This window comes from Phocoena phocoena, chromosome 2 (assembly GCF_963924675.1).
Source record: "Phocoena phocoena chromosome 2, mPhoPho1.1, whole genome shotgun sequence".
Lineage (NCBI taxonomy): Eukaryota > Metazoa > Chordata > Mammalia > Artiodactyla > Phocoenidae > Phocoena > Phocoena phocoena.
In genome coordinates this window covers 102,119,212-102,142,898 of record NC_089220.1, presented here as the reverse complement: position 1 = coordinate 102,142,898, position 23,687 = coordinate 102,119,212, and the positions used below count along the sequence as shown (strand labels likewise).

Genomic DNA, 23,687 nt, shown 5'->3' with positions numbered 1-23,687 from the left:
GGGAAGGGGGGCACTAGGGTATTATTTGCAAATTTCCCCCATTCCTAGGAAAAGGAGGAGACAAATGAGAGACAATGGAGCTTACCCTGCTCTCCAATCTCACCATTACCTCACTACTGCCAACAATATCCCCCAAAATCTTACACTGAACTACTAAGGGAGGAGGGAGTGCAACTCTAAGGCTGGAACTACCAAGGGAAAAGAAAGGGCCTAATACTATCTGGTAGCTCCACTGGGATAGCAAGGCATGTATCTGTATACACTGGAAAATTATGTATAATTCATGGAATTTCTACAGAGAAATTATTGAATGATGTCACCTTTCCAAACTACCACTGGGAATTTGGCAAATAAAAATATATTTCTTGGGCTCAACATCACTAATTATTGCAGAAATGCAAATCAAAATTACAATGAGGTACCACCTCACACTGGCCATCATTAAAAAGTCTACAAATAACAAATGCTGGGGCTTCCCTGGTGGCGCAGTGGTTAAGAATCCGCCTGCCAATTCAGGGAACACGGGTTCAATCCCTGGTCTGGGAAGATCCCACATGCCACGGAGCAACTAAGCCCGTGTGCCACAACTACTGAGCCTGCACTCTAGAGCCCGTGAGCCACAACTACTGAAGCCCACCTGCCACAACTACTGAAGCCCGCCCACAAATATCTGGACAAAACTATAATTCAAAAGATATATGCACCCCTATGTTCATAGAAGCACTATTCACAATTGCCAAGACATGGAAACAACCTAAATATCCATCGATAGATGAATGGATAAAGAAGATGTGGTACATATATGCAATGGAATACCACTCAGTCATAAAAAAAATGAAATCATGCCATTTGCAGCAACATGGATAGAACTAGAGATTATCATACTAAGTGAAGTAAGTCAGAAAGAGAAAGACAAACACCATATGATATCACTTATATGTGGAATCTAAAATATGAAACAAATGAACGTATCTACGAAACAGAAACAGATTCACGGGCATAGAGAACTGACTTGTGGTAGCCAAGGGGTGGAGGTGGGGTCGGGATGCAGTGGGAGTTTGGGGTTAGCAGATGTAAGCTATTATATATAGAATGGATAAACGACAAGGTCCTACTGTATAGCATAGGGAATTATATTCAATATCCTGTGACAAACCATAATGGAAAAGAATTAAAAAAAGAATGTATATATATGTACAACTGAATCACTTCACCATACAGCAGAAATTAACACAGCATTGTAAATGAACTGTACTTCAATTAAAAAAATTTATTTCTTGGGTTAAAATGTTCAGCAAAGATGCATTAACAGCCAATATGTACACAAAGCATTCACGTGCCCGAATGCATGTGTGAGTGTGTTTTATCACTTTTTTGTGATATAAACAGTGAAGGAAAGAAAACTTAGTAGTAGTAGTACTTCCAAGCACTAAAGGCTACAGCGTCTTAATCATTAAATATGTACGACAACTACATTAAGACAAAACACTAGAATTAAGCCATTTGTTCTTATACAAACTAGGAAATCTTTGGTCCCAACCTTGACAACCTTGGTTTGGTGTTGGACCATAACAAATCCCCTTCAGCTGGAATGTATGCCAAATCAAAAAATTCATGTGCTATGGACTGAATTGTGTCCCCTCAAAATTCGTATGTTGAAACCTTAGCCCCCAGTACCTCAGAATGTGACTATAAATAGGGCCTTCAAAGCAATAATTAAGGTTAAATGAGGTCATATGAGTGGGCCCTAATCCAATCTGACTGGTGTCCTTTATAAAAAGAGGAAATCTGGACACTCAGATAGACACAGAGAAAAGACCATGTGAGGATACAACAGGAAGGCGGCCATCTGCAAACCAAGGAGAGAGGCCTCAGGAGAAACCAAACCTGCCCACAACTTGTTCTTGGACTTCTTGTTTCCAGAACTGTGATGAAATAGATTTTTGTTGTTTAAGTCACCCAGCATGTGGTATTTTGTTATGGAAGCCCTAGCAAACAAATATACCATGCAATGAATACTTCCTAAGTGCTAGACTGTCCCAAATATTGCAAATACAAAGATGAATAAGATGCAGACCTGTCCTTAAGAAGTTACAGATCAGCAGGTAGAGAAACCTATCAGTAGATAGTTAAAATACAGTATCATGAAAGAGGTATGCACTGAAACAAACCAGAGTAGGACTTAATTCAATTCTGAAGGGGAAGCTGTACCAAGGAAGGTTTTCCAGGGAGAATAAAAGGAAAAATAGTGAAATGGGAAGAAACGAGACTTGATTACCCTATTTCCATGGCAGAAGTTCTCTAAATGAACCACATATTTAATGATGAAGTACACCTACAAAATTTTAAAAACCAGTGATCTGAAAGACAACATATGATCTTTTGAGAGACAACATATAATCTTCAAATATGCCATTCCACTTCAAACAACTAATTGTCTAGAACTTACTGTTAAGAAGAAAAGGAGAAAGTAAGATGACTTCTTGGGATACTTTTCAGCATATGAAAGAATAGACTAAGGTCCACAGAATTACAAGATTTCCCCCAGAATTTGCTTTAATTTAGTATGAGATGGAGGAATCTACTTCACAAGAACTAAAGCCCTATGTTCTCCCTTCACTTCCACCCTTAACACTAAGCTCGCTCCCTACCACTCTAATCAGGCAGCACAGTCTCAACTTCACTACCTTTCAATAGGTAGAGAAGAACTGTAAGCTACAATACACTTAGAAGTTAAAACAAATAAAGAGCAATCCCAAAACTTGTCTGGAATATACAAATAATCAGCAACATAAAATGAGCTGTATAATTAAAAATTAGCCTACAACGTGCATTCCAAAATCTGTTTTTAGCCATGATTTCACATGAGGGCATAAATGGAATGTTCACCATAGTCTCAAGTGACACAAAGCTGAAAAAGGATTACATATAAACTGAATGACAAAATCAAGACCTGAAAATAAAAGCTTAGAATGAGATGAGCAAAGTCATTTAAAAACAAAAACTTTAATTAATATAAAGAACAACTAAGTTTACCTTATATTCAGATTAAAAACATAGGGAAGGAATTTTTTAATGTTTTTCACTGAATAATTTGCCTAAAGTCAATAACTGGGTAATATTCAGAGATATTCAGTTACAAATGCTCCAAGTTCTAATTTTGGTCTAGTTCTACAAAAAGAATATATGATATAACCATCTTTTTTTTAGCCTCAAATATCTAAGTTTTCTGGTCTGAATTTATCAAATTTAAAAGACATTTTCATAAATCATCACCATCTGGTCACTTCTGTGAAAGTGGAATGGAAAAAAGTGAGTTCTACCAGCATCTTCCTCATAAACACACTCACCTTCACAAGGATTGATCTCTAGCCACCACCCCAAAATTTGAACAAAGAAATCCTCCCCAAACTACTAACATGTAAAAGTAAAATGTATGACAATAATAACACAAAGCACAGAAGGGGAGCAAAGAATAGACTGTTGTTTCTTACATTATACATGAAATAGTCTATTATTCCTTGAAGGCAGACTGTGAAAAGTTAAATATGCATAGTGTAAACCCAAAGAGACCATCAAAGATAAAAAATAAAACAAGTAGGTATAGCTAATAAGTCCATAGTGGAAGTAAAAGGTAATGCAAAAAAACAAAACACAAAAACTAAAAAAAACTCAAGACTAAAGGGGACAAGAGAAGGGGGGAAAAAGGAACAGAGAATAAATGGGACAAATAGAAAACAAATAGCAAGATGACATTAAAGCCCAACTGTAACAAAACAGGGTGCTACTGGCATACAGATAGACTGGAAAGTCCAGAAATAGCCTCACACATATCATCAAATGATTTTCAACAACAGTGCCAAGATAATAGGGAAGGAGTAAGTCTTTTCAACAAATGGTGGTGGAACAACTAGTGAGCTGTCTGGGAAAAATCTCAACCCCTACCTTACACCAGATACAAAACATAACCCAAAACAGATCACAGACTTAAACCCAAAAGCTAAAACTTCAAAAAGAAATGAACAGAAAATTTATGTGATCACACCATGGGCAAAGATTTCATAGAAAACAAAAAGGACTAAACATTTTTTTTTAACTGATAAACTAGACTTTATAAAAATAAAAGCCTTCTATTCTTCAGAGATACCATTAAGAAAACAAAAAGGCAAGATAGCAAGCACAGAACAGAGAAAGTATATACATATATATAATTTACATGTATATACAAATACACACCCAATCTGAATCCAGAATATATGTAAAACTCTCACATCTTAATAAGACAACCTCCCAAAAAACAGGCAAATAATTTTTAACATTTTTCTAAACATATACAAATGGCCAGTAAGTACATGAAAAAATGCTCAATATTTTCAGTTATCAGGGAAATGCAAACTAAAACCACAGTGAGATACAACTGTATACCCAATAAAAGACTAAAAAGACCAAAACCACCAAATGTTAAGGATGTGGCACAACTGGAACTCCACATACAACTCTTAGTAGCTGCTAGTACAGTCACACATTCATCTAACCTATGATCCAGTAATTCCACACCTATGTTGGAAAATACAGGTATACAAAAAGATTTGTATGTGAATGTTCAAAGTTTTACTCATAAGAACCCAAAACTGGGAAAAACAAATCTCCAACAAGTGAAAAGACAAACAAATTATGATATATAGGTACAATGGGATACCAAACAGTAACAAGAACAACAGCAAAGAAGGAACTACTGATACAAGTAACATTACAGATGACTCTCAAAAACATCCTGCTAAGGGAAGGAAATCAGATATGAAGCATCTATCTATATTGATTCCATTTATATGAAGTTCTAGATCAGGCAAATTTAGTCTAAGATGAAAAAAAGTCAAAACAGTGGTTGTATTCTACAAAGGATAGGGAGAAATAATTGAACAGGAGGCACATGAGGGAACTTTTCCAAGGTGATGGTGATGTTCTACCTCTTCATAAGGATTTGGGTTACCCAAATGTATACATTTGGCAAAACTTAAATGGTACACTTAAGATTTGTGCATTTCACTGTATGTAATTTTACTTCAAAAACAAAGAACTGTAAACAAGTATCCAACTCTAGTTAATGACATGGAAGCTGAATTTGTTTAGGGGTAAAATGCACTGATGTCTGCAATACAAAGCCAAACAAACAAAACACCACACACACCAATAAACTTGGCTGATGAATGGTTAGAGGAATGGATAGATGGAATGATATGTGATAAGGCAAAAAAGCAAATTGGTAACTGTAGAATCTAGGTGATAGGGAAACGGGTGCTTGCTGTACAATTCTTTCAACTTTTATATGTTTGCAAATTTTCACAATAAAATGCTAGACAGAAAATATTTGATGAGCAGAAGAAAACAGACACAAAACAGTAATATTACATGATTTGTATGTATATGAGGTTCTACAACAAACAAAACTAATCCATGATGTCAAAAATCAGATCAGTGGTTGCCTGGGACAGGAGATACAGATGACTTATTGCAAAGGAGCAAGAAAGAACTTTCTAGGGTGACGGAATGTTTTATGTCCTGATTGGGATGTTGGTTACATGGATGTATATATTTGCCAAAACTCACTCAACTGTACAGTAAATGTGTGCCTTATACCTTTTATAAATTATACTTCAATTGATTTTTTAAATCTTCACTACAGAAAATCTAGAATACACAGAAAAAGCACAGAAAAATTAAGTCCCTCCTAATCACACCATCCAAATAAAATATCACCATCCTTCCCTCTCTTTTGACAAAGGCCATGCCCAGTGGAGATAAGAAAACAGCTTACTGTTTTCATTAAAGGTATTACAGAAATTCAGATTAAGCCCCTGAATTTTGGAATTCCTTTCTCATGTGACTCAAAACCTAATGAACTTAAAGTCCTTCAACTCCATCATTGCTGTGAGTCTTCATCAAGTTACTAACCATCCTGTGCCTAAATTCCCTCATCTGAAAAATGGAAATATTTACCTCAAAAGGTTGTTATAAATTTTAAGCAAAATAATATATGCACATACTGGCTTTCATTACTGTTTTTAAAGCTAAATAGTCAACTAGCTGTTAGAAATCATCTTGGCAAAAAAGTCCACAATCTGCCCCCATGAATTTTTCCTTTTTTTTTTTTTTTTTTTTGGCAGGCCTTCAGTTCTGTAGGTACACCCACCTCAAGTTAGTCATATTCGAGAAAACCTCAAATTCCTCTTGCAGATCAGACCAAAACCCTGAGTTGTTAAAGCCCCAAAGCAAAGGTTGGGGTAACAAAATAAAAATAAAACAGAAAACTAGATTAGAAAAGATGGCAGCTACTTTGAGAATGTAAGATCTAATATGCTGAGCACAAGTGTCCAAGGGAACAATTTCTCCCTGAAGTCCAAGTGTACTTAGATAAAAGTTGGTTTTGCTCTACGTACGTGATCTAGGTCAAAATATGTAACCTGGGGAATATTAATTAATAGTATGTTCTAAAGAATGAGAAAAAGAGTCATAAGAGAAAAACCAGGAAGAGTTACTGACACTTTAATGACTGAAGGTAAAGGCTGAAAACTGGATAGGGGAACACCTCTGGATAGAGAGCACACTAATATAAATTCAACTATATGAAGAAAAAGAATAATTTAAACCATGTAGATTATGCCTGCTATTCTGCTCAACGAGTGAATGCCCAAAATGAACACAAAAAGGTAATATTTTACTACTTTCTAGTTGGTCTTACTTCCCATGTGCCTCTCATGATATGAGTATCTTGCTGTGCTGTCAGATTCTAACGTTTAGAGCCATTTATTTTCCCCATAACATGGACCACAAACATAGCCTACAACTTCATCTAGTGTTTAACAATGAAACGTGATCTGTTCCAACACTGAAGGAAAAATAGGATGTGTTGGACTTTCAGAGACTGTATATCTATATATTTTATGGGCAACTTTAGGGATTTCCAAGGTTATTTGGACCAAATGACATTTTTGTCTTCCTTGAACCTGTGTATCCAGACAGCAAGTGAAAATCTTTGTGGCAAAAAGCAAAAACAGCAAGCTATTAAACAATCCCAGGGTACTGGTTTGCGGAAACCAAGGATTTATTATCCAGTATACTAATGTCAGCTACTTTATTCAATAAACCTTTTTTAGTTTTTTGCTACCAGACACTGCTCAAGGTAATAATTTAAAAGATAGTTAAGATGCTACCCTGTTCCAAGAATTTCATATTCTAGATAAATATAGTAATCCTAACCTTAATGTGGATTCCTATACACGTCTAGCCTACAAACATTTACTCATATACTTTTTGGGCAATCTTCAGAATTTTGGTTTCAGTATACATAAACTGTGACTTCTTCTTGTTGGGGAAGAAAGTGGCAACTGAAAAAGAGGCAACTGAGGGTTAGTGAAGATGATAGGAGAGAAAAGAAGAAAATCTTTTAAACTGAAACTTGTTCAAGATAAAGGAAGATGACTGAAAAGTAAGTCGAGGCATTAGAACTGCTACCCAGAACTGCCATCTATGAGGAAAAATATTCACTCACACTGGAATAAAATGGGTAAATGCAAGTGTAGGAAGAAGGTTTCAGAAAAGATCTATTCAGTTCTAGCAGGATAATTACAAGTCAGGTTATCCAAACTTTTTCTATCCCAAGCATCTGAAATCAGATCAGGATCTGGAAACAACACCCAGGTAACAGAAATGAATTTTACAGTAGTTTATTAACATTTTAGAAGATACAATATCACTGATAATACATTAGCTACCATTTATTTATGTATTGTGGTCATTCAATAAATATTTATTGAGAGCCCATTACAAGCTGGGCACCATTCTAGACACTGGGATCAGCAGTGAACAGAACACAGAAAGTTTCTCATGGAAACTGCATGCAAATGAGGACAAACAATCAAGATAATTTTAGAAATATGTGCTCTTAAGGAAATAAAACAAATGGTAAAGGTTAACCATCAACAGTCTCCTCGCTAAGAAACTAAAGACACGAATCATGAGAAGGAACCAGCCACCAATCAACCAAGCCACGCAGTTCTGGAAGAAGAGCATTCCTAGCAGGGGGAAACAGTAAGGAAAGATCAGGTAGCAGGAACAGGCCTAACATGTACAAAGAACAGAAAGAAGGGGAGTGGGAAGAAAAGGAGATGGCACACAATAAGCATTTTTTTGTTTTGGTTTTGGTTTGGTTTTTTTGCGGTACGCGTGCCTCTCACTGTTGTGGCCTCTCCCGTTGCGGAGCACAGGCTCCAGACGCGCAGGCTCAGCGGCCATGGCTCACGGTCCCAGCCGCTCCGCGGCATGTGGGATCTTCCCGGACCGGGGCAGGAACCCGTGTCCCCTGCATCGGCAGGCGGACTCTCAACTACTGCGCCACCAGGGAAGCCCAGCATTTTTTAAAAAATATGTGCACGGGCACACACACACACACACACACACACACACACACACACACACAGAGGAACTAACAGCAAGTACAAAACAGCAACAAAATCCAATCATCTGACTTCACAAACAATTCCAGAAAGAGAACAGAGGAAAAAATGACTAAGTAGTTATCAAAGCTACAAAGAACATTTCGTAAAAATGAAGGACATAAACCCTTTCTACCTTTGTCCTAAGAGACCACCATTTTCTCCTCCGCTCCACTCCAGCCGCAACAGCTTCTTGGCTGATTCCGGCCAAGCATACTATTGCTATTTAATCTGCTCGGAATGCTTGTCCCCAGGATATCCATAAGGCTCTCCTACCTGCTTCATTTGGGTCTGTGCTTAAATGTTTCCTTATCCTTGAGACCATCCCTGACCACCTTATACTTAAAAAGCTAACCCTACCCCCATCTTCTTTTCCCAGCCCAGTTATTTCCATAATCACCATCTGTAAAATTTACTTGTTTTCCCACTAAGGCCAAGACTTGATTTTCATCACTACTGTGTTGAACACATAGTTGGCATTCAGTAAATATATGCTGAATTGTTATTTAAAATATGCAACATATGAGACCATGGAGTTAAAGAAACCCAGAGACCTTTATCAATTAATTGACTGTGAATCTGTATAAATAACAAAGCCTCTCTTAAAACATTTATATTCTTACAGTAAAAGGTTAAACTGATATTTATATAATAAAAAAGTAAATATGAAGTATGTTTTTGAAAAACAAAAGAAAATAAAATAATCTAAAATTGTGATACAACTATATTGGGAGAAACGGTAAAGAGAGAAGTGTGAACTCCTTTTCCATAAGCAGTCAAAAGGTAATGCTTAAAACTGCTTAACCCTCTGGAGCTGTAGCATCAGTTTTTAAACTTTTTGACTTGTGAACCCCTTTTCACTCTTAAAAAATAATTGAGGAACTCAAAGGGCTTTTATTATGTGGGTTGTATGTACTGGTAATAATATTATAGAGGAAAGCTGGTAAATGCTTTAAAATTTTTTATTTAAAATCAGCAAAGGTAAATCCACTCCATGCTAATAAGTAACATTTATGAATGTATTTTTCCAAAAAAATTAGTAAGAGTGGCACTGCTGTACATTTTTGCAAATCTCTTTAATAGAGAAACCCGATTTCTTATATCTGCTCCTGTAGTCAATCTAAAATGAAAAGCCAGCTTCACGCCAATATGTAGTTGATAAAAGAAGGAATATTTTTAATAACCTTTTCAGGTAAGTGTGGATATTATTCTTCTTTGATATTAAGCCAAAACTTAACAAGCGTAATTCTGTAAAGGTTAGTTGCAAGGTGGACTCTGAAACCATATCAATGAAACTTTCCAGACCATTTCATTTAAAATCTATTGATCAAAAAAAAAATCTATTGATCTATCTTGCACTTAAGTAGGCCCTTATACCCACAGCACGATTCTGTTAATATCATGCATTGATCTTTTGAAAAAAGTTGGTCCACTGAGTTATGCACATCTTCCAAACAATGACACATTTCATTATAACACAGCAAATAAAAAAAAAAAATCACATTTGTTAATATCACCAACAATTTCATCAGCAAGGTCCTGAGATGTTGCCAAGATCACAGTGGCAGATATGCTTTCCAAAATTCTAATTTCTGCTTGAAAGCCTTAATTTTATCCTGGCAATAAATTCTGTTGGTTGTTTTCCCTGAAGTGACAGGCTCACTTCATTTATTTTTGAGAAAATATGTACAAATACCCAAGTTTAAATAACTACAGTTTGTCATTCTTTCAAGTAAAATAGTGTTCCATGAAAAAAGCAACTAGTTTGCTAGTTGGGCTCGCAACTCAATCACACAAATATTTTTCTTCAAGACAAGCATCACACTTTGATATGCAGCAGAAGTGTTGTATAACATTCTTCTCATTTTGTCACATGAAATATTAAAAAAACATGTACTCAAGGATCAAGATTAATAAAATTAACAAGCTTTACTGCTTCATGGAGGATATTCTTAAATTAAACCAGGTTTTTTTCCCCAACAGTTAATGTATAGTGATGAAGAATATGACTATTAGTACAATTTTTGCCACTGTCTTGATATGCACTGCAGGGCCAGTAGTTTTACCCATCACTGTGTTTGCACCATCAGTGCAAATGTCAACATAGTTAAGTAACAAAGAAGAAGTTAGTATTATTATGAAATAGTTTCAAACCAACAGATAACTTGAAACATTTGAAAACCCCCCTCAAGACTCCACAGACCACAGAGAACCACTGCTCTGGAGATACATATAAACTAAGAAGAGGGAATATGTCTCCGGGGAAAAGAACTGGGTGGTAGGAAGACAGGGATGGCAAGAAGACTTATCTTTCCCTGTATGCCCTTTGTACCCCCTGAATTTAGTATCCTTTGTATTGATATGTATTTTATCTTAAAAAATTAAATAATTATTTAAAAAACAAAAAATGTAAACTGACATCTAAAGTGGCTAAGTAGATATATAAGCATATTATTTAGAAATATGAAGGTAAATACCAAAAGAAAAAAAAATTTTAAGAGCTGAAAGTGTTCCCACTTAGGAAGTAGAACTAGGAGATTAGGAGGGGTTGCAGAGGGGACTGCTGTTTTTTTCACTATAAGCCATTTGGAACTAATTTTTAAACCATGTACAGATGTTAATTGGTTCAAAAATAAAAATCATTCAAAATACTGCCAGGAAAAATACTTAAAAGTTAAGTTTAAAAGACAAATAAAGCAAATACCCATGCAAAGGTGAGACAATGGCTGTGAAATATACCAAGATGTAACAGTAACTGCCTGGAATAATGTGCCTTTGAGTTCCCAGTCTTATATGAAATATCATTCTATATTACAATAAAAACATTTTCATTTAAAAAGCTAGTTAAAAAGCAACAATTTCCTCAAACCAAAATGTCTGATGACTCAGTTAAAAACAGTTAAGTAGGGACTTCCCTGGTGGCGCAGTGGTTAAGAATCGCCTGCCAATGCAGGGGACACGGGTTTGAGCCCTGGTCCGGCAGGACTTAGTTGCGGAGCAACTAGGCCCATGTGCCACAACTACTGAGCCTGCGCTCTAGAGCCCACAAGCCAAAACTACTGAGCCTGCACTCTAGAACCTGCAAGCCACAACTACGGAGCCCAAGTGCCACAAGTACTGAAGCCCGCGCACCTAGAGCCTGTGCGCCTAGAGCCCGTGCTCTACAACAAAGAGAAGCCACCGCAAAGAGAAGCCCGCGCACCGCAACGAACAGTAGCCCCCTGTTTGCCGCAACTAGAGAAAGCCCGCGGGCAACAATGAAGACCCAATGCAGCCAAAAATAAAAAAATAAATTTAAAAAAAACAACAGTTAAGTATATAAACCTTAAGTCATTTTTTAACAGTTAAGTGGTTAAACCCTTCCCACACACATATACATACACACACACACACACACACACACACACAAAGGTAACATAAAATAAAACAACCCTTTTTCTTCTTCTATTTCATTTGATCACGATTAAGATCAAATTAGAACTTATGTATTTGAAAAAGAAAAGAATAAAATAATTGCTTTATGGTAAATATAATTGCTAAATCTTATGTAATTACTTCATAAACAAAATCTTCAGAGAAATACAAACCGACTATCAAAGTCTAATTTAAATTTAGTTTCTCAAAAGATGTCCTGATCCAGAAAAGAAGAGATTTCTATATATAAATAGATAACTCAAAAGCAAATTGGATTCCCCACTGTAAGGACCCAGGGCTCCTTGGAGAATGGCTGATTCCAGGACTGAGATGTGCAAAAAGAGAGGAAATACTCCAAAAAAATTATGAGAGTATGTCAAAAAGACACAGAATCCAGGGTAGAAAGGCTCCCACTGGACAAACCTGGGACAATCTGAGCATCAAAATAAATAAAGGCAGTAATGGAGTAAAACCCATTGAGTAAGATAGGAAGTATGTAAGTCCATATTGATAACAGATAGATAAAAGGATGCTTCTGGGGGCTTCCCTGGTGGCACAGTGGTTGAGAGTCTGCCTGCTGATGCAGGAGACACGGGTTCGTGCCCCGGTCCGGGAGGATCCCACATGCCACGGAGGGGCTGGGCCCGTGAGCCATAGCCATGGCCGCTGAGCCTGCGCATCCGGACCCTCTGCTCTGCAACGGGAGAGGCCACAACAGTGAGAGGCCCGCATACCGCAAAAAAAAAAAAAAAAAAAAAAAAATAAAGGATGCTTCTGCCTTAAAACAGAAAGCCTATTGACATAAAGAAACGGAGTCAGAAAATAACCATTTTGCAACCATCAATATAAACATCAGCACAGGCAAGAATCATCAATGGATGTTAAATCCAGGAGGGAAATTTGATGAAAATACAGATCTGATTAGAAGCAGGATATATGCTCTATCTCAAAGTTATCCCCACAGACTGCTTATTAGGTGAGAGGGGAAAAATAATTATACGTTCCTGTGAAGAAACCAGATAACACCGTGACCAGGTAACTAAAAATTACCATCACCAATGAGGGGCAGACCGATAACAGGTATTTCAATATCATACCCTGAGAAAGATACAAAATCCCCCGCTGGGGATGCATAACCTGAATCTAATTACGAGGAAACATCAGACAAATCCAAATTGAGAATACTCTATGAAATATATAGCCTGTATTCTTCAAAAATGTCAATACAGTGAAAGAGAAAGGCTAAGATACTGTTCCAGATGAAAGGAGACTGAAGAGATACGATAACTAAATGCAATTTGCAATCCTGGCCTGGATCCTATGGGGGAAATGCTACAAAGGAACAAATGCTATTACTGGGACAAACTGACAAACCTGGAATAGGGGCTATAGATTAGATAGATTAGATAATATAGTATTATCAATGTTAGATTTCCTGAATCTGGTAACTGTATTGTGATAATGCAAAAGAATACAATACACAGTGAATATTTAGAGACTTGGGCATAATACATTCAATTTACTTTGAAGTGACTCAGAAGAGAGCATTAAAGCAAATGCAAAAAAATTTTAAAAACTGGCAAAACTGACTAGAGGATATTGAAGAGTTCTCAGTACCATTTTTTTTTTTTTTTTTTTTTTTTTTTGGCGGTATGCGGGCCTCTCACTGTTGTGGCCTCTCCCGTTGCGGAGCACAGGCTCCGGACACGCAGGCTCAGCAGCCATGGCTCACGGGCGCAGCCGCTCCACAGCATGTGGGATCTTCCCAGACCGGGGCACGAACCCGTGTCTGCTGCATCGGTAGGCAGACTCTCAACCACTGCACCACCAGGGAAGCCCTCAGTACCATTTTTTAAACTTTAGGTTTGAAATTATTTCAAAATAAAAAATTTAAATAAAGGCAAACTGGGATGTCAAAAGGTGGTAAAGTAAAAAGGTGATTTATTCCGATGCCCTATAGAACATATGAATAAGGGAAATGAATACAACAGTGACTCAGACTGGCACACAGCTGCATACAGAACTTCCTAAACTCTCAATTCTCTAGAAAAAGAAAAAAACAATTTTTTTTTGGGCACACCATGCAGCATGCAGGATCTCAGGTCCCCAACCAGGGATTGAACCTGTACCCCCTGCATTGGGAGCACAGAGTCTTAACCACTGGACCGCCAGGGATGTCCCAAGAAAAATATTTGTTTAGAAACCACATAAACACTAAGATGCTGATCCTGTGTACCCTCAGGAAAACACAGAAATCTATGATTTCATGTTAACACAGTCCACACTGAGGGTCTCTCTTCATCCAGCAAACCATAAGCTCCTCAAAGACAGGCCTTAAGGTCCTGCTCTTTGTTTTAACTCAAGCACCGACAGAGTGCCTGAAATACAGTACTCATATTTGTTGAATAAATGATGAATGTTTAGAAAGAGGAACAAAAGTCTACATTTTATCAAAACTGGGAGGAAGAGAAAAAAAAGGAGAAGACATCTAAATAGGGTATAAATTATTTTAAATGCATTTTAAAGTAAGAACATTTTCAAACCTCACAAAAGGAGAACAATATTATTACTACACATATACCTATCACTCCAACACAACAATTATCAGGATTATTCCACACTTGCTTCATCTAACTCATCTCTCCCATCCTTTCTTTTCTCGGAAGTATTTTTAAACGAATACCAAACAAATTTCTCTTCCTCATTCTTCAGTCTCCATCTCTAAAAATGGGCATTTTCTTACATAAACATAATGCCATTAGCATCCCTCACAAAACTAACAGTAATTCCTTGAAATCATCTAATACCTATCCACATTCAAATTTCCTCCAAAGTGCTTCAAAAATTACTTTCTACAGTTGGTTTGAGTCAGGATTTAAACAATGTCAACACATTACATTTGGTTACTACACATAAATATTTTTAACCTTCCTTCTACAATTGTCTATCAGTAATTATGAAAAAGACTAACAGACAAACCAAACAATTAATTCACAATTGTAGATTCTCCAGAATCAAACCCAGTCTAATGTATTTACCGTTTGCTTTGTCTGCAGCACTCTTCCTCCAGATTGCCACTATGGCTGACTCTTTTTAATCACTGATCGCAAATCAAGTATTACCTCTAAAAAGAGGCCCTTTCTAACCTCTCAATGCACAGTAGAGCCCCAATTTCATTCATTCTCCATTACATGCCCCTATTTTCTTCATGGCACTTACCACTACATAAAGCTATTCTGTTTATTGTTTCCCCTAATAAAATATCCACTGCATGAAGGCACAGTGCCTTCTTCACTGAAGGCCAAGAATAATGCCAAGAACATGAGACAATCAATAAATACTTGCAGAATGATTAAATAGTAATGCAGTACCTCTATCTAAAATGTAAGCTCAGTTTAGTATTTGTTTTTAAACATTTGTAGCTCACTCACTGCTCACGCCATGGTATAAACTGAGTACCTGCAGAAACTTGGGCCAGCTGTTACCAAAACACTATGGGATGCAGCAAAGAAAGAACAGAGATATAAGGCATTCAAATGCATTTCTGAAATTCACTGAACAATGATTATGGGTTTCTGAAAGCAAATTACTCAGAATGATTTAAAGAGCATTACCAGGAGTAAAAGTTTCATTTTTTAGTATCATATGAGAGCTAATCATGAGTAATATCTACAATGGGACAGAAGCATTATCTAGAACAACAAACATGGCTCAATCATTTGTTTTGTTTCGTTTTTCTCCCCCCTGTCTCTAATATATACATACCATGAAGGAATTAATACTCTCAGTATAGCATTTCTTTCTGGGGACTGGATCATGATGAATACGATTAATACCAAAAACACCTAACTAAAAATGCAAACCATTAAAATTGGGACCTAGAGAAAACTAGAGTTACCTATCCCACACTTCTCATTTAACAGTTGAGAGAGATCTGAAGCCCCGGATGGATGATGATCCACAAAGTCACAGATCTAATGAATAGCAAGCAAAGCTAGATTTAAAATCCAGATCTCCTGTCTCTAGCCCTACACTCTTTACGTATAATAATGTCACCCACAGAATGTTAATGTCAAGTTATAACATACTTTACCATCATTTTTAGTACTGTCACTTTTTTTTTTCCTACTGAAATCCTAGCCACCAGGGGAAATGTCAAAACAAGGGCACATATAATTATGCTCTAAGTAAAGCATGTTACAGAAACCCCTCTTTGACAAAATAATACAAGAAGCATCTAAAAAATTTAATTGGTTTGATTCAATGAGGTTTTTATTCCACATTTTAAAGTGAAAATAACTATTTAGGAGTATCTGCTGACTATTCCTTTGCTTTAGATGAGTAAATTGCTGACCTCTTATCTTAAAGATCAGTATAGCTATTTTTCAATTATCTGTAGAAACAGAGTACTGAAGTGAAATTTGTCACGGTATAACCTCCACTGCAATGCATTTTTCACCAAAATGAAATTATTTTTACTATATCTTTTGTCAAAACCAACTCTAGTGAAAGAATTAATATGCAAGCGACCAAGAGACACCAAACAAAAGGGAAAAAGTGACAGAAGGATCCATACACACAAGATACAGCTTCCCTGATGTACAAGGAGAAACTCTAATCTTCCTAGTTTCCCTACAATATTGTTCAGACCAATTCATAAATACCCTCACCAGTTCTTAGAATACTACTCTGAATTGTAGAGGCAAACAAATGCACAGGAGAGAGATGTCATTTGCCCAAGGTTAAATGACAAGAAATGGACAAAAGTAAAATAATTCAAGGCTTAAAAAAAAAAAACAATTTAAGATTCTTTTCAGAGTGAAAGGGTTTCTTTCTCACCCTACTTGTTTTGTCTCACCAACACGACCAAACACTACTGTTTTGTATGAAAAAATAACCTGGTTCACATTGACATGAAAATTTTTACTAAAAAACATATAGTAATGAAATATCACAATGTAGATTTTTCACCCTAATAAAACCAAGTAAAACCAGTATTATAAAACTTCTATGTAATACCTTAATCACATACTAACATTTGAAAGCAATGACACAAAAAACAAAAATGGGAAAGGAAATGGAACCTTAGCTTATCTTTTCCCCAGTCTGTTCTTTTTGGTTGAAGAGGTCCCTAAAACAAGAAAATTAAACATAAAACACCAAATGAAATAAAGTTTGGATTAAGTCAGGTTCAAAAAGCTTTATGAACTATAAAATGAAGTTTATGTCAGCTGGCATTTTACCACCCCAGCGAGTTCTAAATTCATACTGCACATAAACCAAGAAACAGGAAAGCATGCAATACAATGGAATCACCCCACACTACAAATATGAACAAATTAAATGAATACCCTATACTTCCTGGCATTTTTTAAACGTTAAAACTTAGACGTGCGTTCAGAACTTATCTGTAAAGATCTACTATAACCTACCTAACAACTATGGTGACAAACCTCTATTTCTGCAGCATAGAACAAATATTTCCAACTACAACATTGTTCCTGACTCTGATAAATTCTCTAAAAACAGTAACAAAAATATCAAGCTTCTTTTTTAATGACCAACCAGCCAACTCTATACAAAAATCTGACGGGTCTGTATCTCAGCTGTTCTGCGGTCTACGTTTCCTTGATCACAGAAGAAGGCAACTCCCTAACCGTCAGGGCTGACTTAGCGCCCTCCAACACCCCGGGTGCGGGTTACCTTCATCACTCCATTGTCAAATCGCACTCCCACGCCTCAGTCCTCAGCCCCCATCCTAAGACTCTACGGAGAGTCGAAAAAGGGAAAGAAATCCCTTCACCCACAACCCCTTACTGAGGGGGGTGGGTGTGTCTGTAGACAAATGCTTTGCTCAAACACAATTAAATCTTCTGCGGAGACCCAGACCCTAAGTCACTACGGAGCCAGCAATAACCGGCCGGTCGCCGACCCCAGCCTTCCACGGCCGCAGCCCTTCCTCTTTCTCCCCTCCAGCCCGGCCCCTCCCCCGTTGCGCGCACGCGCGGCCTCCAATCGATCCCCTCCCCCCCGCCCTCCTCACCTTAATCATTAGCAACCCTCTTCCCAGGCTCCGGGAATCACTGGCCCAGGAAGGAAGACAGGAGATGTAAGGGGGGAAGAGGATGCGTCGAGAGTCAGTGATCCGCGCCTCGGATGTTGGCCTAATAGGCCCCTACAGTCAAGAGCAGCGTCTGTCACCGCCACCAAAACTGTACGAGCGGCAGCGCCTGGATCGGCCCAGCTGACCCGGCTTGGGTTCAGAATGCCTAATTTGGTCCCACGGGAACTCCTTCCCCGAAGCTGCGGGCGTTTCTATGCTGCGCAGACCGATCACCTCGCCACCGTCGCCGCCACTGCCGCTGCTCTCCGGCCGCCGCCGCCTAACCAATCCCTCCTCTACCGAGCGAGCACGACACTGGGGCCTTTACGACAGTTCGCAAAGTGAGAGCGCAGTAGTCTTCTCGCCTCCATTAACATCTGTTTGTTTCTGCGCTTGCTCAGATTCTCGTTTCTCACCGTGCCGCCCCCTCTAACCCGAGCCTTCCCCTTCGAACTCGCTTGATCAGTCTGTTGGAGAAACCGAACGACGTCATAAAGCTCTTTATTTTACTTTACTTGGTGAAATGCGGTCAGTATTTAAACAAAATGCTGAGTACGTCTTAGCTGACTTTTTTCATAACTAAAAGTTACAACTAACCACAGAATTATTGACAGTACTTAAGATAACAGACAAAAACATCGTGGTTTAGTGTCTTTCGCAGCAAATGATACTGAAATCATACTTGCCAATGACATGGAGATCATGGTACCTCACCGTTAAGGTGAATTTGCTTCCGAAATCAGATCAAAAGTGGTGATAGGTATCCTGGGAACTAACTGTACAATCACATACGCCTTCTTACTTATTTTATAAAAATCAATAGATAGCAAATGCTTCATTACGTGCATTAGGAGGATGTAGGGGAAAAGGATGTAGGCTTTGGAATCAGTCAAACTTCCTTTCAAATCTCAGTGATGCCAGACTTAGAGAATGAATTTATGGTTAAGCCTGGGTAGGGGGTGGGAGTGGGGAATAGACTGGGAGTTTGGGATTGACATGTACGCACTGCTATGTGTAAAATAGATAACCAACAAAGACCTACTGTATAGCACAGGGAACTTTGCTCAATATTCTGTAATCTAAATGGGAAAAGAATTTGAAAAAGAATTCTAAAAATTAAAAAAAAATCCCAGTGATGCCAATTAACAGCTAGCTGTCTAATTGATTAGACCTTTGTAAATCTGTTTCCAGAAAGGAAGGATGGGAGAGAAGGAGGAAGGGAGAGAGAGAGGGAGAAAAGAAAAGAAAGAAAATGTCAATTATACCTCAATTTAAAAAAATAAAAGCATATTTAAAAATAAAATAAAAGCATATTTAAAAAACTAAAATAAAAGCGTATTTAAAAATAAAATAAAAGCATTTTAGTTAAAATAAAAGCATATTTAAAACCTCAGTTTCCTCCTCTATAAACTGAGGTAACATCATTTCTCTCAAAGGGTTCTTGTGAAATTAAGACAGTTCACATAACGCTTCAAGCATTACTTACCAATTACGTGTTCAATAAACATTAATTCCCTCCCTTTGTCATCAGCTTGTCTTTCTCAATACCCTTTCCTTTGTTCGTTCATGTTCTCCATATTGTTCAGTGAAGAAAATATTTTAAAATGATAATGATAATAAACAAGAAAGGGTAGCAGATTGTGTGGGGAGACCAGAAGAGCATTGGACTATGATTTTTCCTCAATCCTCCTATTTTCTCACCTAAATAAAAAATTCTTCCTCAACTATCTTATCTACTGCCATGGTTTTAACTGTTATCAACTTATGACTTCATAAAGCCATGTATTTCCAGACCAAACCATTTCTCTAAAGCTCTTGACCTATGCTCTTCAAAAAGGTAGACACTAGCCACATGTAGCTGTTGAGCACTTGAAATGTGGCTAGTACAAACTGAGAAGTGCTGTGAAATCTATACATCCAATTTCAAATATACAACACAAAAAATTATTAAAATCTCAATAACTTTTAATATTGATTACATGTTGAAATAATAATTTGGCTATATTGGGTTAAATCGATGGTTCTCAAACAGGGGCGATTTGATACCGTCTCCTCCCCCCGAGACATTTAACAGTATCTGGAGACATTTTTGGTTGTCACAACTTGTGTGAGGAGGGAGCTATTGGCAACTACTAACAAGAGGCCAGGGATGCTCTAAACATCCTACAATTCACAGGATAGCCCTACACAACAAAGAATTCTCTGGCACAAAATGTTAATAGTGCAGTCAACAAATCCAAGGTTAAGTAAAATATACTATTAAAATTAAATTAACCTATTTCTTTTACTTTTTAAAATATGGCTACCGGAAAATTTTTAATTACATTTGCAACTCACATTATACTTCTGTTGGACAGCATTGACTGGGTTCTAGACCCATATGGCTGTTTACTGTATATGTCATTTCCACTTTAATGTGGCACAGACATTTCTAACATATCATGTCCAAAATAAATAAATGAATGTACATATACGGTGTTTAAACCCCATCCATCTCAGTCTTCCCTGTCTCAATCAATAGGACCAAGTTATCTAACTAGGAACATAATGGTCATCTTTGATAACTCTTCCTCATACCCTACCTCTAATTAGTCAATAAGTCCTTCCAATTCTGCCAGTGAAATATCTCATATATTGAAAATCGACCCATTCCTCTCTGTACTCTGCACCAGTCCAGGTCTTTAGTATATTTAGAACTACTCATTTATCGAGTACTTACTCTGTGCTAGACATTGTGCTGCACGTTGTGAGTACTAGGTACATAGCCACTGCTTTACTTGAAATATTTTACAAGACCCAGAAAGCAAACCCACAATTTACACTGCAATGTGGAAAGTAAAGGACGATACACTCATGTTCTGAGAACACGAAGATGAAACACTGTAGTCAAACCAAGAGAAGATGAAACACTGTAGTCAAACATTAAACCAAAATTTAATGTTTAAATTTTGCAACATGAATGAAGACAGTTAAATAAAGCAAATAGAGAGGGCATTGCAGGCAGAAAGATCAGCACATGCTAAGCTACAGAATCCTCTAGTTGAAACAGCATGAAACAAATTCTTTACTAGGATTGACTGAATGTGTCATGCAAGGAAACTATCAAAAGATGAGGGAAGGGCTTCCCTGGTGGCGCAGTGGTTGAGAGTCCGCCTGCTGATGCAAGGGACACGGGTTCGTGCCCCGGTCCGGAAAGATCCCACATGCCGCGGAGCGGCTGGGCCCGTGAGCCATGGCCGCTGAGCCTGTGCAAAGATGAGGGAAGCAAAGTAGATAGAAATATATTAAGTAAGGTTTTTGCTAGGATAAGGAATTTGAACTATTTTATATTTAAAACTATGAGAAGCTATTAAAGGAAATCAATCAGAGGAATAAAAATCAGATTTGACTGTTAGAGACACCATTATATAAGCAGAGTAGAGGATAGATTAGAGAAGGGCAAGAGAAGAGGGGCAAAGACCAGTTGGAATTGCAGGTAAAAAGTGATGAGGGTAGTAGAAACGGGAGTAAGAAGCAAGGGACAGATACAGAAGATAAGAAGATTGAATAGCTAAGTGGTTATAGGAGGTGAAGGAGGAGAATCTCAGAGGCTTCCAGATTTATGGTAAGTGGTTGGGTGGTGGCACCATCCAGGAAAGAGACACAGGCTTGAAAAACCCAACTTTGAGGGTTTGGGACTTTCAATTGCATGGGATAAGGGAGGAGGTTGAGAGAAAGGAAAGCATTACTTCTTTTGGGGGCAAGTTGAGTTTGAGATATCTAACATTTATCCAAAGTGGAGATTCCAGTTAAGCTGTTCAATATATGTGTCTGAAGCTTAGGAGAGAGGTCTGGGCTGAAGACAGAGATTTGGACTCATTAACTTATATGTGATAGCCAAAACAATGGTTTTGATGAGGTCACACAGAGCGTAAATGAGAGGAGACAGATACCTGGGGAAGTCTGGTATTTTAATAGTTGAAGAATGAAAAGGAGTCCCAGAAGGATATGGATGGGCCAGAACAAAGGGAGAAACAGGTAACGAACAGGACCAGTGAGAAAAAAGTTTCAATAATGAAGTGAGTAATGAAGGGTATGTTTGGCAGTGTGGAGATCTGTAAGTAGGAGCAGTTTCGGCAACTGGTCTACATTTTAGAACACAGGTTCTCAACTGGGGTTGATTTTGACCCCCAGGGGTTATCTGACAGTGTCTGGAGATATTTCTGGTTATTACAACTAGGTAGATGTTACTGGCATCTAGCAGTTTGAAGCAAGGGCTGTTGCTAAACATCCTACACAGGACAGCACCCCCAGCAAAGAATTATTCGACTCAAAATGCCAATAATATTCCAACTGAGAAGTCCTGGTTTAGAAAGGACGGAACAGTGTAGTTATACAAGGATCAGTACTTTGTCATGAAATTGGTAGTAAATGGGAAAAGAAAGACACATATCAAGCAGGATATGGAATTTTTAAAAGGCAGAGACTTGAATCCTATTGGTATATTGACGGGAACAGAGCCCGCTGAGAAAGCGAGGTGAATGATCATGGGAATAAAGAAACGCTCAATGGAAGCAGAGGAAATGGGATTCAAAGGTCAGATGGAAGAATTAGCCTTAGATAGGAGAAGGGCTGGTCCTTTCACTGAAGCAGGTGGGGAGAAGGAGGAAGTGATTGTATAAATGAATTAAGTTTGTTAGCTTCAGGGGGCAAACTCAGGCTTGCTCATTGAATGGCCTTGATATCCCTGTAAAATGTGAGGTAAGGCCATCTACTAAGACATCAGGTTTGGAAATGGCTTGGTGGAGAGTAATGAGAAGAGGTAGATTTAAAAAACTCAGAATAGTTACTAACATGATGGCAGGGCAGACAGTAGATGGGCAACAAATCAAAGCCAGGAAGCCCAGAGCAGAAAAGGGGTGAGACTGAAAGGACAGGTGCCACGGGTTGTATTTAGGGGAATAATAGCAGATTATAGGGGTGGGAGATATCTCTCATCTGAATTACACACAATAGTTTCCTGATTTCTATGTTTCTACTCTACGAGCATCACCCTACCACTCCCAAATCCACCTTCAACCACTACCAGAGTATGGCAGAAACCGGGACACTAAGGTAAAATTCTTCAGTGATCCTCCATCACCTTCAGGATAAAATCCAAAATCCTTAGCTTGGCAAATAAAGCTCTTCAAAATCGAGATTCTCCAGAGCCATTTCATACCACCTCTTTCTACAATCCTACTCCTTGCCCCCACTTAGACTTCAGCAGACTTCTCAAACTCCTTGCATTCTCTAGAAAACGTATACTGTTCCAAAATCTTCCTGCCTTTGCACCTGCTATTCCTTCTGTGCAAACACCCTCGCCCTCCCCCCCCCCACCCCTGCTTCATCTGCTTAGCAAACACTCATCCATTCCTCAAAGCCCTCCTCCTTGAAGCATTTCCATACCTCTCTCCTCCCACTCCCACAAAAGACCTAATAATTACTCTACTTTTGTACTCTCTTCAATCTTTGTATATACTTCTATTAGAAGTATAATTATTTATATACATACCTGTCTGTTCCAAAAACTAAGATAAAAAATATATATATATAATGTCCTTCTCTCTTTAGTAGAAAAATATCACTCAAAAACATTTACTGAACTTACTGAATAAGAAGATTGGGGTTCTACAGACTTGTGGTTGCCAAGGGGGTGC

At 37.9% G+C, this 23,687-nt stretch overlaps 1 protein-coding gene across 1 annotated transcript in view; it reads right to left on the bottom strand.

Annotated features, from left to right (window-relative positions):
• RNF111 (ring finger protein 111) overlaps nt 1-18,252 on the bottom strand; it is an 81,710-nt gene extending 63,458 nt beyond the window's left edge. The window contains exon 1 of the mRNA XM_065901212.1: nt 17,950-18,252. The gene's annotated coding sequence lies outside the window, so the exon portion shown is untranslated. The remainder of the gene's footprint in view (nt 1-17,949) is intronic.
• Nucleotides 18,253-23,687: the final 5,435 nt, after the last annotated feature.